General features: G+C 40.3%; 1 protein-coding gene across 8 annotated transcripts in view; it reads right to left on the reverse strand.

Moving 5' to 3' along the window:
- Positions 1–14,746, reverse strand: part of SAMSN1 (SAM domain, SH3 domain and nuclear localization signals 1) — a 108,224-nt gene that overhangs the window by 19,725 nt on the left and 73,753 nt on the right. The gene's annotated exons all lie outside the window — the stretch shown is intronic.

Here is a 14,746-nt window from a genome sequence, read left to right on the forward strand (position 1 = left end):
TTTCCCTATGCCACAGCACATAAGAACGGCTGCATCACCTGAGCTGTGCATTGAGACTGTGAATGGATTGCTTTTACTTCCTTCTAATTTTCAGCCTTTCTGTGTGTGGATAATTGACATAGTAAGGCGGGAAGTGGCACAGCAGGTTTTTGCAAGAGAGGTCACACAAAAATACCTGCCAGACATGCCCAGGCAAAATTGTTTGACACTGCACTGCCCATGGTGGCAAACTGCATAAAATTGGCATTGATGACAAGTCAGAAGTCCCGTTAAGTGTGGCCCTAATAACAGCCAGAATTCGACATTTATCAGCTCTACAGTGTATTTAAGACCTTGGTTTTATATCTTCACCAATACTCAATGCTAAGCCCAGAACAACTCATTTTTTAAAGTTCTTTACTCTTGCATACTAAATGAAACTCTTAATGCAGTGTCAGATTTCTCGAAGCATTGTTTACTAGTATATACTATGCAATATAATCTCAGTATATTTCTGAGTATTCAAAATCCCCTCTGGAGGGAAAAAACACATAAGTGATATCAGACTACCTGGTTACAGGTTCTCCTGTATTTATTCATCCATTTCCCATGCCCATGTGATTTCAGCCAAACCAGTCCTTTGCTCCATTGCTTTCTTCCCCCGAAACCACAAGCCATCTTTTCATCTCCCCCCAGGTTTCTAAAGCACCCATCGTGCCCCCTTCCCCTGGCATCTCCAGCTACCTCCTTTTGCTCTCAATCTGGGAACACCACAAGCCTCAAAAGGACTTGCAAGCTCCTGGCTCTACCATTACAGCTTTCCAATCTTCTCTATCAGGGAAGAGTTTTCATGAGGTAGCCTCAGAGGTAACTGAGGTAGACCATCCTATGGGCAACAAAAGAGGAGGAGAAAGGACTGGTTTAATAGCTGGTCCCTTTGCCTGCCTTTGTGTTGCAGACACACTTGATGCTGGCATCAACCTGCTTCCAGAGAAACTAAGGAGAAATCTCTGGGTGATGGTAAGAGGAGCAGAACTGCCCAAACAGCTGGAACTGCAGGGAACACCGGCCTTGCTGCGCCCATCCTCCAGCCCCCTACGTAGGCAGCAGGGTTAGTAACGCTGTGGGAGTGCCATCCTCTGGGAAGCTGGAAAACCAAAGACCTGTTTGAGCTGAGACCTGAGTAACAATTTCAGTTGCTAGCAAGTTTCTGAGTGCTGGTATGGCCCCGTACCTGGTCTGCCCACAGCCACTAAGCTGCTGTTTGCTGCTCTGTCTCCTTACGCTCTCCTTTCCTTGCAGCAGCTAGTCCTCTGCAGGACTCGTCAGTAAGAGCATCAGGCTCCTGATGCCGCACAGGGTGGCGAGGTGGCATTCAGGCTTCACAACTGTGATCTTATGGAAAGAGTCATCAAAACTGTACCAGCTACATGGAGCACACACATACCTCCCCTGGCTGTTTCCATCCAGGCAGGACCCCATCTTATTCTGTCCCTGCTCATAAATCACGGGGTTACTATCCATATTAGCTCCTTTATCTCTTACACACAGTCATTTTTAAACTAAAAATAGTTTGGAGAGGGGAAAAAAAATGACAAAGAAAAGCTACAGTAGACCATGTGTTAAAGTCTCCATTTGAGAAGAAGAAAATCAGCATCCCCTGGAGCACAACTGAAAATAAAAGCTCCTTGCTGTTTCATTTCCCTGTTTTCCCACACTTATTTATTAACTAGCTCCCTCACCCCACAAAAAAAATGAATGTGGACATAGCAATGGAAGAGTCCTGAGCACAGCCAGATGAAAGAGCAATGTGTACCTGCATTTTGGGTCCATCTTCTAAGCACTACAGCTTAAGAGAAAAATAAATTACATAATTTTTTTCACTACATTTCTGAGCACATCTAACCTGAAAATTATTTCCAGCCAAAGGTTATTTGAAGAAGCTGACCCAGATCTGTGAATATTTTTGGACAAGTAAAATGACATTTACTATTCACTGAGGGGGAAAAAAAAAAAAGAAAAGAAAAAATCACACAGCTCTCCTCTTAATTGATTGTAATCTCTCAGAAAATCTCTGTTGGCTAAACATTGTGGTTTATTTGTTTGTTTTTACCTTGTGAAATTGAAAAGGACAATTTGGATTGTCCATTTTAATTTTATCTAAAATTCCCATAAAGAACTTTGCTATTAAGTAGATGAACAATATCCTGTGACAAGGGGTTAGCTCAATAGTATGATATAAAAACACAGCCCCAAGGATTATGCTTCTATTAGACAGGATTAACACCTTTCACTGGCTTGTCAACCCAGCCAAATGTGCCCTGCAGCATGGAGCGGGAGGGATAGAAAGAGGGAGGCTGGGATTCACAGCAATATTGGGAAAGTATAAAATAGTCTCACACAACGATCTCTAAACATACATTGACCTTTCTGTTGCATTCAATCACTTCAAGATGTCTAGTAGGAATAACTGTATATTAAAGTGCAGATGTGCTGCAAATATTTTAAAAGGAACAAGAGGAAAACCATTGTTTATTATTGGTCTTACCTATAAACAGCTTGAGCACAGAGAAATCAGTTACTCTTTTTTGACCCTTAAAACAACCTTATATCCTACATGTGCAGAAGCCTTGGGCTATTTTGTAGTGTACTTCAATGTTGCTTCATCCCTATTAAATATTAATAAGGGTTACAGGATGATTTCCACTATTCTAGATAATGGTCTTGTTGCACTGGAGAGCACTAAATAGGGCTGCTTCAGCAATTCTCTATACTAACTTTTTCCATTAAGTAATCAATAGCTACCACCTTTTAAAAATGTATTCAACCCCATTATAGTGATAACGAAAAGCAGATTTAGGAGCTCTGGGCTGCAAAGGGAACAGGACTATTACTTTCAGTAGTGTCAGTCACTGCATTAGTGTCAGGGAACACCTACTTTGTGAAGATACGGACAGGCCTTATTTCCAGATGAAGGGAAGCTTTTAAAGTAAATGCAAAGCTACTAGGAGAAAATATGCTATTGACTTTTGATACCAGGATTCAGCATCCTATAAAGTTAAGTGATTTTTCTGGCTGGATTCATGCAAGAGCTACCAATGGATACGTTAAGCAAATATGAATTTGCTCAGTGAAATCTAATGGAGGCATGGCAGGGGAGAAACACTTTTCCCACACAAGGACCGATCAAATAATTTCTACGAATCAATGCATTAACTTCCATCCTTTCCCCTTTGGTATAACAAATTAACATAATAGAAAATATAAAATATATTTTTCAGTATTTTAAGTCCTTCTTCCATCTTTTCCTGTATCTTCAATCTCTGAAATCCAGGAACTTTAAATAATCATTTTAAAGGGGTAAGTGCTATGTTATTGCTGCTTATTTAATTTGGACAGCCTGCAGTTGGTGATCTGGTTTGTCTGTAAATTGCCTATCATTTTTCCTATGAAATGGTATGGTATACAAATAATAAAACAACAAGAGAAGGTTCTGTGATCTGTGTCTTTCCCTTGTAGGACATATCATAGGAGAAATCAGTTAGTTCTTATTATAAACTAGTCAGAGCTTCTCTGTGTCTAAAGAACCTTTGAGCCAAAATTGAGAGCAGTTATCCTGATAAATAATCATTATGGGTGATATTCATGTCATATTTTCCTTTGGACAATTCACAGTGCTCAGAGATCTGGTTCCCTTCTGTGAGAAATTCTGGCCCATTATGTTTTGCTTCAAGTCCTATTCAAAACAGCTTTTAAGTCCAGCACAACGCAATGACTTTGTACTGACCCTCTCGCACAAGTAAATCTCCTCAAATTCTTCTATGCATTTTCATTTTTAGCTTCCATTCATCCTTAGACTACCCAGACCATGTAACCTGTGCAGGGGCAAATGCGGTCACTGGGAGTAACAAAAAGGGAGCTCAGCATGTTGCCCAATTTCCTCGCCTGCCACAGACACTTGTATTCTTCCCTCTCTTCTTGGAAGAAGCCACAGAGGACAAATGTCCAAGAGGACAGCCTGTGCTTGCTGCTTTCATCAATGGAGATAAGTGGACCTCAGAATTTAGTTCACTTCTTCTATTCTCTGATGCTCTCAGTCCCTTCAGAAGGAGGAGACTACTCTGTGAATGAAATTAAGAGTTACCAAAGTAGGGATGAATATACCCACTCTGCTAGCTTATCTTCTTGCATAGATAATCAGAGAAATTGTCTCCTACTTTCCCAGAAGGCAAGATTGCAATTTTTAGCTTTTGGGAAGTTGTGTGAAAAAACAACAAACACAATAACCTCCCCCCTCACACACACACTTCTGTGTAAAGAATGAGAATTTGCCTACAAGATGCAGTAACTCTCCAAAGAGTAATAGAGAAGCAAAAAAAGAGAAGGCATCATGACCTCTCTACCTCAGGGGTTTTTTCCTATTTACACATTACTTACACATATAGAACTTCTGACCACTAACCAAGCTATTAATATAACTTTATAGCCCACACGAAACATGGCCTAAACCTTGTACTTTGCCAGTCAAAAGCAATAAAAAAGATACAGCTTGTTCTTGCTAACTCAAATAGGGCAATCTACTGAAATGGCATTTTTAACTGGCTTAAAAATGACTCTATAAAAGACTAGTTGTTATCGTGGTCTGGTATTCAGTAACTGCATGGAGGTGGGGAGAGAGGGGAGCAAAGCGGTCTTTGAACAAAGCTGCCACCATGAAGCCTTAGAGCAAACATACTAATTTTTTTAATGATGGAAAATGACTGGAGAAGAAAAGCTGTATAAAATAATGAGTTAATTGTACTAAACACTCCTCCAGGTCAACAAACTGCTCTCCAAAGTAAACACTGAGTGGCTGTTTATCAGTGCCTCTGTCTGCTACCAGCCTTGGTCCCCCAAGCCTGAACCAATGCTGACACAAAGCACGTAGTTCCCCATAACCCAGCCCACATGTCAGAGTTTCCACTAGAAACTCATTTCTTGAGTGCTTTCAAAGGGTATCTTGTGCAGGGCTGGCACTGACACAGCCAAGAGCAAGTGGGAAGCTACCGTTCATGAAGTTAAACAAGGGCAAGATGGTTTGCAAGGTCTGTAAGTCTTCCTCGGGAAGAGGCAAACCATGTAGGAAGTCTGAGCAAAAAGGCAATTTCATCTGGCAAAAAATGTGCTGTGTTGATTAAATGAGTTTGTGAGGAACTAAATAAAGAAGCAATTTAAGAAACGCAGATCTTAACACTGAGAAAGATTTTTGCAACTGTGTTGCAAAATGTGCAAGGGGGAAGGGATCTGACTCCTCTTCCTTTAAATGCCCATTGACCCTGAATTTTGAGCAGTATCGTTCCTGCCCAGTTGCTGCAGAGCACTCTCAGTTCCCGGTGAGAAAAGTCACTCCAAGTGCTCTTCTGGCAGTCTGTCCAATTCTGGGAGTGTGCACACAGGTATTTGCAATAATTATGTAATTAAGACTTTATTATTTATATGACATTTAATTAAAAGTGACTTTCAGTGGCACACAAAACCATGAAAAGAAAATGACTTTAAAAGAAGGTTAAGGATGTGTGACAAACTCAGAGGAGCTATGAAAATGACAGTTAAGGACTTAGCATGATGTGCACTTCTACCTCCCTGCTATCCTTTCTTACCCTTCACTTACACATGGGCAGGAACACCGAGGGACAAGACTGGAAATCCACCCTGCACAGAACTGTGACTGCAGTAAAGGGGAGCACTGTCTGAGTAAAGACTGGTTAAACACTACATAAGCACTGCAGTCTTTGATCTTTAATCCCTTAAATACCAACATCTTTCCTCTGCTGAAACTTTCTCCTCTCCAAACCAGATGAATTCACAGACGAATTCTCATATTTTAAAAACAAATCACCTTGCTCCAGTTAAAGTCCTTTCCCTGCTTACTTACACAGCACGATTTTGTTAATGCTGTGTGCTATCTAGGTCCTGACCTCGCAGGGTTCAGCTGGATTTCTTGTGCAAGAGAAATTACACACATGCATGCTTGCAGAATGGTCTTTAAGTGAAGATGAAAATAGATATGCCCAAAGATGAGCTGAGAAGCATTCAGCCCCATGCCTGTCCAGCGCCCATGGAGCGGGGTAGCTGGCGAACTTGCCCAGTGAAGGTGGGGATCTCCCCTACCATGAATGCTCCCACGCCAGAGCAGAAGCGGCAATAAGGAGCCTACAGCCTTGTAGTGCTATACACAGACTGCATACAGAGTAGCGTGGGGAGACACAGTATGTCCGAGGGCTTTTCTGTTCCTTTTGGCAAGCCTGAGAAGCGGCCACAGCTGCTGATACAGTGCACTCGCCTGCCAACCCCAGAGCGGAGAAACAGGGGATAGGCAGAAAATACTCCCTCCCTGGTATGACAGTGCTTTGGTCAGAGCCTCTGTAACACAACAACTATACCACAGCCATACAAGATCCTTTACAGCAGTTATTTTGATGGCAGTAAGAGCCTCCTTGCCTATCTTACACTTTGCTCATGCATGATGTGGGAGCTGGTCCTGCTCCCAGGGAGTCACTGAGAATGAAAGCCAGCTCCTGCATTCCTTGATAGGGAGAGGCATGTTTTCAGTGGAAGGTATTCCCTCAAATGACCTTCCAGAGGGAAACAAGATTAAAAAGTAACCTCTAAGTCATGGTTAAATCTGACCGTTCCAAAAGCTCATTTGTTTTTTCTGAAGAGTAAGCAAACTTTAGAAAACCCTTGCACAAGTTTTACTGCCGTCCTGCAGTCTTATCCTTGACAACAGGTAATGACCAACAATAAGCTAATTCTAAGAAACTTGGGGGAGGGGGGGGAAAAGAGAGTTAGTTTTTATTACTTTTAAATGAGTGTTTGATACATCATGTTGGTTCCCCTGATTAATGTTCACAGCAAACTCAGCCATTGGAGTTGTAATGTTTCTGCAAGCTTCCCTACAGCAAAGCTTAGCCATTAATTCAGTGGCATATGTCAGCTCAGCAGAGCAAGGTCACTCTTCCCTTTCAAGGGGAACCTTTTTAGAAATAATAAAACTGACAGAAAGTTCTTTTTTGCATGCTTTATGTCACCTGAGGTTGAGTGCTGCAGTTAATATCACAGAGCTTATAAACATTCCCATCTTCAGCAGTCTCCAACACCACTGGGCTCTTGGAACCTCAACATGTTGTTTTTTTTTTTTTTAAGTAATATAGTGACAGCTTTATGTGGGGCAGATATACAGTATGTAATCCTAAATGAGTAAAAAATGAGTAAAAAATGAACAAATCTTTTCTTAGGATCTTTAGAGGAGAAATTTTGGAAGGCACTAAGAGACTGCTGATACTGCAGTATGCATTTAGGATGTTAATGTTTAGAGAAAAAGATGTGGGATTAAAGACTTTGTCTCCAGAATGCTTGCACCTTTGGCTAAGAGGGTGAAAATCTTGAAATCCTACTGGTCCACCTTGTTTCCATTTCACTGTTAACTGATACTGTGGGCTGGAAATCTGTATAGGCATGCGATGTAAAGAGAACACAAAGATAATTGATCTATTTATGGAATAATTTTGAATTTGTAAGTAGCTAAAGATATGTTAGTCATCTGTTACGATAACTAATTGTGACTGGAACTTATTTATCGGGATACAAATATTATGGAGCATGATAAACAAACTAATTAGCTGAAGAATAAGATCCAAACAATAAGCCAATTTTTTCCCCCTCATTATCTCCTTTCAGACATCCTGACTACACTTGATTAATGAATCCATAGTGAGATTAGCTGAAATTGCCTTAATGGAGATGCACTACAGTAGAGAAGCAAAATTCAGTGCAGTATCTATCATCAGTCACTGTGAATTTTAGTTTTTCATCAAATCTATGTGTCCATTTATTTACATTATTTTTATCTGAGGAAAAAAAAAAAAAACAACAACACACAAACCACCCACACTATACTCATTACAGTGGGTTAACTTTTGACTCCTTTAAAATAATGACCAGTGGCACCATTTTTTTCTCCCTCATGTATCCTCCCTTTTCAGAAGACTGAGTTCCAGTGTTGGCTTATTGCCATCAACGGGCCAAAGTTATCCTTATTTTCCAGTTGAAGAAAGCACACATGGCACTTCATTGCAGCCTTGCAGGCTTCAAAAGCTGGATATGCTTGCACAACATATGCCTGGGAATCTAAAATATGCTCCTTGGAAATTTGAAGTCATAAAATAATTTCAATAAGCTTTTGGTTTTCACCAGTATGGAAGCTGAAAGAAGGTTTCCAGCTGAGGGTTTCCTAGTGATTTAGCACTGCTTGGGAACACCTCTTAGTGCAGAAGTTATGATGTGTTAAATTCTGGGTTTTCTTTGTAGCATAAGTTCTATAACTGCAATCCCAGGAAAAAAATCTAGTCCTCTGAAGACAAGATAACATCCTGATTCTGTTCAGGTCACTCTTATACCAGAAAAGAATGGGTACAATCAACAGCTCACTGAGAGGACTGGGTACAGTAAATGGTATTAGTCCAGCATGGGCACATCAATTCCCCTCTCTCTGTTCGTTTATCTCTGTGGCAAGGAGTTACTGCGATCACAGCTCAGTGGAAAACTACAGTTTCATCTCATGAAAAATAAATCTACGAGACATTTGAAGTGTGTTTTCATTCTGATGCACAACAAAACAGAGACTAAGCTTTTCACCCCTCCCCTGCAGCCTCCATGAAAACCACGCATAGTTGAGAGACACTCACCAATGACATGATGCTACTGAGGCACAGACAGCAATGAGGGCTTTGAGGTGTTATGTGAAGCCCAAATTCAAGGCCATGCTCCAAATCCTGCTTAAATCTGGCCTTCCATTGCAAAGGGAATCATGCCAGCTACAACATTTAAAGCTTTCATGAATGGGTAGGAACATGTCTGCTCTTTCCATTCCCTCAGATACTAACCAAAATTCCAAACACATAGTTTTCAAACATTTTACCCATGTAGACACAATTATCAAGAGACATTAATCAAGTAAATATGATCTCCATTATAGACAGAAGGAAAATCATGGAAACACCCCAATAGATGATATCAGAAGAGCCTTGCCATCTACTTGTGACTAGAGCTGACTGCCTGCTCTACCATCATCAGTCATTTCATGCACCCTCTACACAGGCTCTGAGCTGCTCATCCATCAGTGAACCATGTCCTCTTTCCAGCTCTGTGAATAGGTTTTTGGACTTAACATCTGACCTTAAAAAAGAGGCAGACAGACAGAAGTATAGGAGAAAAACAGCGCAGTTGTGGTGAATGAAAGCAATTTGTGAGTGGTAAAGCTCAGCATCCGCTTTGCACAGGTGAAGGCAGCAGAGGGTCAAGCTGCGTGAGCTCATTTAGCTGTCTCAGCCACTTTGTCATCTCATCTTCACACATCTACTTTTGGTTGTGCCGTTGCTAAGTGAAGCCGTTTTCTTTATCTCACAGCTGCAGGCTGTCAGTGACAAATCTCCATCTCTATCTCCAACATAATGGTAAAGGAAAGACATGAAACTGCACCATAGATTTTCCATGCTTTCTGGTTGAACAGCACTCCTATACTGTTTCTCTTCTCCCTGAGGAAGCCATTAGAAACCCTGCAGAAAAACCTAAACCCAAGTACTCAAGTATTCCAGTAGACCCATATTTCACTTGCCTTTCAACATACCTGAAAGAACAGTAAACCTACCACACCTTCTGAATGAGGTCAGCATGATGAAGTAGAGGAACTTCCTATGCTTCTCAAGGAAGTAACCACTCATCATCCCATGGAAATCAAGGTCAGGAGCATGAAGTTACTTGGTTGTTCTTATGAAGATTATAAAAGAGGTGAAGACATAAAAGGGTAGGAAAGGGACTAAAACTCCATCCAGAGGACATAATGGTGCAAAACATTAGGTGGATCACAAGATCTTTTTCCCAGAGAAAGCTCCTTGTCATCCTCAATGCTGGGTGATGGTTAGAAATGACAAATCCTTTGCTGTTGACATTCAGCTTACCAGAAAGATGACAGTAGATGTTACAACTGGCAACAAAGCAGCCTGAGGACTGTGTACAGATGAAGCTATTATCCATATTTCTGTGTGTCCATGGAATAAACCAAAGAGGTATGGGGAAAAAAGTGGCAATATGGTGTGTATAATATGTATAGTCAAAGAAGCAGCTTCCCCGAAGCAATTAAAAATCTCCAGACTTTTCCCTAGACTGGAATTTCAGTCTGAATTTTGGGAAGAAAAAAAGAGTAAAAACATGCTCTTGGTGCACTGTAAGTGGAATAAGATATAAAAAGACGGAAAGGTAAGAGCAAGCAGGTATACAAGAGAGATTTCACTTGGGGCAAAAGGTAGTTGGGCATTCATCTTCCTGTGGAATATCAACACATGTGCACACACATGCCTTCATCTGGTATATGCAACTAAGTTCTCCATTATGATGATTTAAAGAACATATGACTTGCTAAATATTCAGAGCATATATAATCTGTAGCCTGGTGCCAAGCAGCAAAATGTCTAGAGCAAAAACACTGACATTGCTAATTTGTGGAAGAGAGTATAACTGTTTCTAAGAACTGAAGTAATTCTGCTGTCTCTGTTTCAAGCTTTCAGAAGATAAAGGTTAAGGGATATTGTGATTACAGAGGCCCAGAAGTCTTTTTATTTTCCTCTCTGCGGTGGGTAGTGCTGTGGGTTTCTGCCCACATATTGTTGTGTGTGGGTTGAGTCTTCTAGCTAAAGTGTTTGTAGCCACCCACAAATTGCTTATACCAGCTGGCCAGTGATGGTTTTATAATGACTTCAGTCTGGATTTATGCTATGACACAGATTACTAAAAAAGTGTTGAAACCTACAGAAAACTGTAGGCCACATCCTCTGCCTGTCCTGCCCATACACAGTTACTACTTTCTTCCAGCAATGACGGGTATCCTGGCCAATGTTTAATTTGGGGTATTTTGGGTTTCCTAGAAACAGTGTTGAAGTAAGCCAACTGCTCTATAAAGCTAATTAAAGAATTAGAGGGCAACTAATGCTGATTTATGTCACCTTGGTAGTTGTGCTACAGTATTTATCAGAGAGTAGTTATAAATGATGTGGCTGATAGTCCGGTTTCTAAAAATGGCTGGAGAACGTGGTTCAGACATCTTGAAATGCTCTTGCTTGCTTAGGAAAACAAACAAAGAACAAAATTGGGTTTGTTACTCTAAGCAAAGTCGATATTAATGTGAAAATATTCCCTTACTATCCAGGCCTTAAGCCTGGATAGTGAAGGAAAACAAGGACAGGGAAGAAATAAGAAATTACCTGAATTTTGAGCAAAGTTGGTCAAAATTTAAAAGGTGCTGTAATCAAGGGAACACACAAAAGAGGTCAGGACTGGACCAGGCCAGGAGTGGACCAGATGTCTTTTTTTCCTATGGCACACGAGCTAGACTAGAGTTGTGTGAGCCCTCAGCAAGCCTGTCTGTTTGTCTGAGTATCAAAATGTGGAGTCTGGACATCTTAATCAACCTCCTGGCAAGGGGCAGGAGAGACATGGATGTTCTTTTCCCACAAAGACCCTGGACCCTTACTTTCTGGTGAGAAAACAAAATTCCTCAAATTTCAAGACCTTACTAGAAGAGATATGCTAACATATATGTTAAGACGCAAACAACTTTCTGAAACTTCTGTTGAAAAAAACCCCTAAAAATTGGCTGATGATCAAGAAGCAAGATGATAATATAAATGAAGAAAAAATATCAGAGGTAAGAGGAGCACTAACATGATTGTAGACCCTTCTACTTACACGAGAAAAATAACCCAAAGTTAACTCTAACCTTGTTCTAGTTTTTTATGAAGCCTGAGGGAGACAAGAAACACCTTCTGAAGTGTCATTTGCTATCCCTTTTTTCCCCATCTACACATACATGGTTATTACAAGTATCATCTTTTCTTTCTCTGAACCCTCCCTGGTAAAGGCCCACAGGTATTTCCACTATAACCCAGGTTCTTAAAACTACTTCCCAGATGTTGTCATCTGTTTCTGCTTATTTAACAGAGTTCAAATTGATTTTGACAAACAGTCTTTCTTCAAGAGGCAATGCAGTAAAGACCTTTAATGACAAAACTATGTGTCATCTTTGCCTACAAGCATAAATTTGCGCAGCGGGCAGTACGGTGAAAACAGCTTATCATCAACTCATCACCTCTCATCATTGTTAGAATGAAATGCAAATAGAAACGAACATCACTTCAGTCATGGTTGTGAAAATTAACATCTGTGACATTAGCAGTGGCTCATTTATTATGCACTCAAAATTTCAGGGGGAAAGAAAAGAATATAAAACTTGATGTTTTCAGAACTCTACCAGCCTTTACCTTTGAAATAAAATTAAAATCCTCAGCTTCTCCCACTCAAGGATAAATCCTAGTTAATATTCATTAACACCAAGCAATCTCTTCACTGCAGATCTTGTCCCACAGAAGATCTAATTATGTCTTGAATTATTTTTGGTGTTTAGGTTTGCTGCACCCATTTTCTATTTTCTTTTCTTTAATAAGTATTCCCCACTAAAGAGTCACAAGCCACTGTCTAAGAAAAAAGCATCACCAAAAAACTTGCTTATAGCATGCCTGCAATCTCCATATACTTAGGTAAGCAATAAACTTTACTCAGATGACAAATCCCATTGAAATCAATGGGATCACAGCTAATTTATTCATTTAAGTGTTATCAGAATCAGGATCATGCCTTCAGTGAGTAATATATAAAAAGGGGAAATCCTGGCCTCAAGTCTATGGCAAAAATGTGCATTGATTTCTGTGGATGCAGGGTTTCATTTAAAGCTTATAAAAAGGAAAATTATTGGTATGAAATAGTACTAGGGAACAAAGCTACACATTAAAATATTTTCTCCCATTGGATTTTCTCATAACCCTGAAAATAAATAATAGTTTATCACCTAAATAAGTGACTATTGATTTAATTAGAAGCTTGGACATGTTTTTGCCTAAACAAAATGCACAGGCATTGACCCTGAATTGTCTTACACACCAGAAGTAGCTGAATTTCAAGCACCAAGTGCATTTGGAAGCAGAATAAGGAAACAAAAATGTCTCAAACCTTTAGCATAAACATAGATCAACTGTCATGTAGAATAATGACACAAGACTTTCTTCAGTCAAGCCAGAAAAAATGGCACAAAGTAGTCTTTGCTTCAGCTTGAAGTAAAGCCAAGAATCATCAGGCAGTTCTCAAGTTTGCTATATCTGTAGGAATTTGAGAGAGAGAGAGAGAAACAAATAGGCTCTACCCAGCACATTACATCCCATGAAGTGGGTAAGACAATGCAGGAACATTTTATAGATCATTTGCACCTTCCATTGTCATTTGCACCTGGTCAAATGTGTAAAACAGTGCAAAGTGGAATGCAGAGTAGCTGCAAAATGTTTTAATGGTGTTTTATTTGCATGGTGCCAGGATATGGTAGGATGATGATGCCAGGATATGTCTGAAGCATATGAAAAAGAGAAGACTAGATCCTATGTAATTTCTTAGAATGTTTTTCTTACCATCTTTCTAAATCTTCTTCATGCCACTCCCCAGACACACTGACATCTGTAAGGTCATAAGGGCCAGGTGATTTTAGGGGTCTTTGTTTCATCCTCTAAGGTGACTGCTGTCCTTCTCCCCAGCTCTCTAAGGGGTTCTGGGACAGACTGCACAAATTCATAGCTGAAACAAGTCTAGCAAAAGCATCCTATCTCCACTTGCTACAGTACTTTCCTTCTCTGCAACTAAAACTCCAGCAATGCAAGAGACACATGCTCTCCCTGCAGTGGAGCTGATGGAGCTGAGGCTGACTCTGGCCATCAGAATGACCATGAACCTCAGGGTAAGGTGCAAGACCTTGTTTGTTTGACCTCACCTGTCCACAAACAACACTGCAGCTCAGAACAGCTATGCCATATAAACCAAGCCATGTCTCGTCTGACAGAAAAGAAAGAGCGAGAGGTGAGGACTGAAAGGAAAGCTGAGAGAGAGCTGCCCCTTGGTGGATGCCCTGATGGGAGGTGCACAGGCTCTGTTGTGATAGAAAGTCATTTAAGGTCCTGGATAGACAGATAGGTTAGATTAGACAGGCTTGAAATAGAGACCTTAGCCCTTCAATGTGTTGAATTTCTTCAATATTAAGCAAGGTATTTTTAAGCCTTAGGACTTTTCCTTTATAGTTCAACTACCTGGGTCCTCAGCTGATGTACAAGGTATAAATGTACAGTTCCATGGCAGTATGTACAGCTACAATGATAAACATTGGCAAAGGATCAGAATCCTTCCAGTATGTCTTTTGAAAACATCTCTCTCACATCTCTCTCCCTGTTTTGTCTAGGATGACACCAGGTGTAGAATTTTTTTGCCTAGCAATGAATGTTTATTTATTTAGTTTACACAGAAAGCATACAATAGTTATATGCATGTCCATACATATGCAAAAGCTGCCAGATATGCAAAGAAGTTATTAGCATGACTGCAGCACTACAGAAATCCTGCTGTATAATGAAACAAACTGCAACACTATTATTTCATGGCAATGGACAAGTATCAACCCTTTCATAGCAGACACTGAGAGTTGTAAGAAGCTACTTTTTGTCAACATAGCACCTAATGCATCTGCAGAAGTCCCTTAAGCACCACAGTAATCAATAAAGTAAAGTAAATGCATTGCACGCAGAGAACTGGCAGTTAGACACTGAAAATCTGTATTCATCCTGCATTGGTCATTGACTTGCCC

Source organism: Strix uralensis, chromosome 2, assembly GCF_047716275.1.
Source record: "Strix uralensis isolate ZFMK-TIS-50842 chromosome 2, bStrUra1, whole genome shotgun sequence".
Taxonomy (NCBI): domain Eukaryota; kingdom Metazoa; phylum Chordata; class Aves; order Strigiformes; family Strigidae; genus Strix; species Strix uralensis.